Consider the following 4,695-nt stretch of genomic DNA (forward strand, 5'->3'; position numbering starts at 1 on the left):
GACATTCTTTCCTACTGCGTAAGAATGGATAAAATGTGAGGCATTCATCTACGTGGAACAAAATGAGCGTAAAAGTTTTAATGATATCTTAGCTAGAATTTTCCTGAGAAATTTTAACTGTAGGCTTGGCCTTATACCCTTCAACCAGCATTCATGGAAAACTAATAATTAAATGGGTTACCCATGCTTTTAAAGTATGACCTTTTAAAGGTAACTCAAAGTAGAATATTTATATGTATCAACTAGGTGTAGTCGCGAAGTCAAGAACATTTCACCTAGAAACTCGCTTGTTTTTTTTTTACTGCTATAGTGTGGGCTAACTTTCTTTTGACCTCTGATGTGTAATAGTTTCATATCTTAAAAGTCCTACTCAGATCCCACTCTTATTATGAGCTCTATATCTCATCTCCACACCTCTGCTGCTTCCCTTAACGAGAGTCATTATACCCCTGACATTATTTCATGAGGTGGGCTATTGTAAACCATCTAATTCGGTAAACAAATTATGAAAAAAGAGGTGAGGAGGGCAGTTCTTTTAATTAACAAGTTGCTTTCACACCACAAAATAATGGAACTAACTTGAAAACGCATTTAAATTAACACCCGAGTAGGTTAGCTGTGAAATACTTGGCTACAAAGAAGAAAAGAACGAAATAGTAAAAAAAGAATAAGGAATGAATATCTTCTTCAAAGGAAGGTTCCATAGATGTCTATCACTTGTGGAGAAGCTCTTCCACTGAACTAAAATATTTGATCCAACGCAGCAAATAGATGAAAGATCTTAAAGAAAGAGGAAAATAAAAAAAAAAAAAAAAAGGACTAAAATAATCCAAACCTCATCCATTTCGTGCTGTAACTTGGTCTTATTTCACTCGTTAGTCTTGCATATTTTTCCACCTTTTTGCTACCCTGCATTTGGTGTGTCACGTCACTTCCTCTGCTGTTTTCTACCGCTCAATGTTAAAAGTTTGCAAAAAGAAATCTTGCAACTAGTGGTTAAAAACATTAGTCCCTCCCACTTCCTAACATCCTCTCTGTTCTTCTTCATTCCACTGATTTGCTCTGTTTTCGAGATGTTTATTCATTTTACATTTTTCCTCAATCATAAACATAACAATATCTGCTTTAATAACTATAAGAAATCAACAGATCTGAGAATACATGTACATTACAACCACCGACTCATCCTTGCTTTCACTAGTAGATATTTAAGGAATGCCTAAGAGGCTTCAGAAACTAAATTTCAGTTGAGCACTAATGAAGAGATACAACAGACAGGTCCAGCTCTTGTGGCTCTTACTAGTGGATGAGACACAGGTAATAGACACGTAAAGGAAGGTGTCATTACTAAGTAGGGAAGCGCTGTGAAGGAAGAAAGCAGGTTGTAACAGCACACAAATCGCAGTGAAATCCCCTGGAGTTGGGAATGATTTCCCTGAGGAAGTAAAACTTGAACTGAGATCAGAGCACAGGGAAGGGATGTGGAGGCTGTATGTCATAAAGGAAGCATGCTAAAAGACCCCACCAAAGGAATGAATGAGAAAGTTTGAGGAAGTGAGAGATGACCAGGAGGCTCGAGGGAGTCTAATGAAAGATGAGCTGCCAGGGTTGAAGCAGCCAGGGTATTACACAGCTTGTGAGCCCAGCCTTGGGTGCCATCCTGGTGCAATGCAAAGCCATAGAATTTCAGGCTAAGAGTGGCTGGAAGGTGTGAATGGCAGGACCATGTTTGCTATTTGAAAAGTCTATGCTCACAAAAATTACTTGATTTTTTTTAAATTAGTAAATACAAGAATTACAGGTTTCAGGATGTAAGAATAGGTTTTTTCTATTTTTGATATTATGATGAATAAATTTCACTACATCTTTTAATACTCATTTAGTTCCTAAACTAAAACTATTTGCTGTTATTTTCAAAATTTATTGTTCAACATCTCCTGTTTCACGTATTTAGTTAATTTGAATAACTTAAGCAGATTGCATCCCCAATATATAGGGTAAATCATGATGATCTGATCTAAAAGAATATTTTTTACTTAAATTTACTCCTTTATTATAGGTCATATAACAATTTCCCAAGAGATTTGTGAGTAACAGTTTGGACATCACTGTCTTAGTTCATGTGTCTTAGAAATGTGGTTTCCCTGCATTTCTGTGGGAAGAGAGGCCCATGCGATTCGCTTGTATTCCTTCTTTCTTTGTTCAGCTAACCTCTAGTATTGGGTTTATTATTCTTTCTATGGTATGTCCTTGAGCAGTTTTCCAAGTATGTAATTGATCCTTATGAATTTTCCCACTCGGAGGTGCTTGCTACATTTTGAGTCTGTCCTTTGAAACAACTGCACCCTTATTGCCAAATGATATGCCTTTTTTAGTAGAACACAGATTAGGACCCAAACACTGTGGTACACACAATATTTTCAAAATTATATTTAGGAAAATAAAAATCTCGATAGCAAAATAGGTAGTAGGACATCTCTCTATACATTTATATTTCCTCTCATTAGCCATTTGAGTTTGTGACCCCTGATGCAGTTAGTATTAGCATACAGTTGGCTATTTCTGGAACAAACCATATCCTTTTTACCACCCATAAGTAAAAAGCCATACACAGGGTTGTATTCTCATCCTATTCTTCCCATGGTTAGCTTTCATCCTAGACCCAATATTGTATTCCATGTATTATTCATTTATTAGATTAATAATTAATCAATTTAGTATTAACAATAATTAAACAATTGGCCCTGTGCATGATGCTGGGGTTACAAGAGAGAAAAAGACACAGTCCCTGCCTTCAGAGACTTCTCTGTGCTCTAGGGGAAAATTGAACTTTAACAACTAATCACTACAGCCCGAGAAATCCCTTATAAGAGTTGTATCTGCTGGATACAAAATGCCGCTGGAGTATGGAAACAAAAACTCTTTGGGAGACAATGAATTAGAAAGCAAACTTAATTTTGCCAGATTAGACAGGGGACTACCTATCTTTGTACATTTCCAGGAATAATCTAACCATGATCTGATCAAAGTTTTATAAAATAGATAATGGTTTACATTTACTCAAGGCCCACAGCAGTTAATTATAAGTTTTATTATACTACTGTGCTTTAGCTTTCCCTTTCATGTCAGAATGAATCCCCTGTTTCCTGGAAATATCCCATAGCTTATGCTTTTGTACAGTGAATGATTCCCGGAGTCCCAGTACTTGGTGCCTCATCATTGGGGCAGATTATGTTCAATAAAGATACGAGATGACAAATGTGAAGATTATTTTTTTTAACTGTTACATTACTTAAAGCCTGATTAGGCACCCTTATCAAAATACATGCTGATAAGACAGCTGTGCTCTCCTTTTGTTTTTACCAAACCTATCAAGTATTTTATTTGCGATAAAGAAACTGAAGGGCCATCAAAGTTGTGTGGAGCCACCTGCTTCCGGAATTAGTTCCATACAGGGGATTCAGTCCTCAGAAATTCTCATCTACTTATGATCCTGGAAACGCATTGTGCTTGAGTCTATAGTTGAGTTAGCTATGCACATCTAATCCACTCTGTCACCTTATATCAAGTGTGTGAGCACCATTTTCCAAATGGCAAAGACATGGTAATAACCCAGGACTTACGCATGGTGATGAATCATATCACAGGGCTCAGTCTGTCTGAAAAAGTACTGAGAACTCTCTATGCCCGCTAAGAAGCATATGGAGAAACATGACGTACGATCTAGTTTATAAAAGCACAACTTAAAAATTTAATGTTGTTCGGGGCAGGTGGGAATTGTATAAATAATGAGCCCCACTTGATTTCCTCAACATCTCAATTGGGATTGAGACACATTTTACCATTGCTTAATTTTCCTCAGTCTCTTGGACTGTAAGAAAACCCGTTAACCATACTTTATTCACCCTCATGTTCCTAGAGGCATCTTTGACTGATTTTTCACAAAATATACGTAATTCATGTGCAAAGCTGAATGTGTGTGTTAGAACCAAATGTGTTAGGATATTTAAACAAGTTTAAATTCATTTTAACAGAACGACATGAACTGGGAAAAGACACCCCTCCCATCAGTGTCTATTTTTATTCAAGTCTTTAGGGTATTTTCTCATTTGATCTATAACTAGTCTTATCAATGATTAGTAAATTGTCTGGCTTTTACTTTACTCTGTCCTACAGTTGAAAACACTTCTGCCTTTCCTCGCTGACTCTAGAGCATGGACACATCCTCTGTGCCCTGACCCAGACAATGCACAAAGTTTCTGGTTCGCTAACAGAACTGCATTCTGCAAACCTGTGTCTAAATAGACCACCATGAGATAGGAATCTGTGCCCTTGAGTTTAGTATTCCAAAACAAGTTAGGAGAATACAATGAAATGTCTCACAGTTTTGAGGACAAAAAATACAGAGCTTTATATAGCAGAAAAAGGTAAATGTTATGTTAAAAAGGCAATATTTGGAGCACTCTGGAGCCTTTATAGTATTTTGTAATACATTTCTTTTACCGAGTGAATGTACATAAAGTGGATCTTTTCACTTAGAAACATGTACATTTGTCATTTTAGATTTATTTCTTCACATACTATATATTCTAAATATGTTTACATTATGTACAGAGAAATCAACATGCAAACTAGTATTCTTTGAAAACTAATGAAATATCCTTCAAAATGCTGGTAAAATGCATATAAATTTAA

Source organism: Equus caballus, chromosome 27 (genome assembly GCF_041296265.1).
Source record: "Equus caballus isolate H_3958 breed thoroughbred chromosome 27, TB-T2T, whole genome shotgun sequence".
NCBI lineage: Eukaryota > Metazoa > Chordata > Mammalia > Perissodactyla > Equidae > Equus > Equus caballus.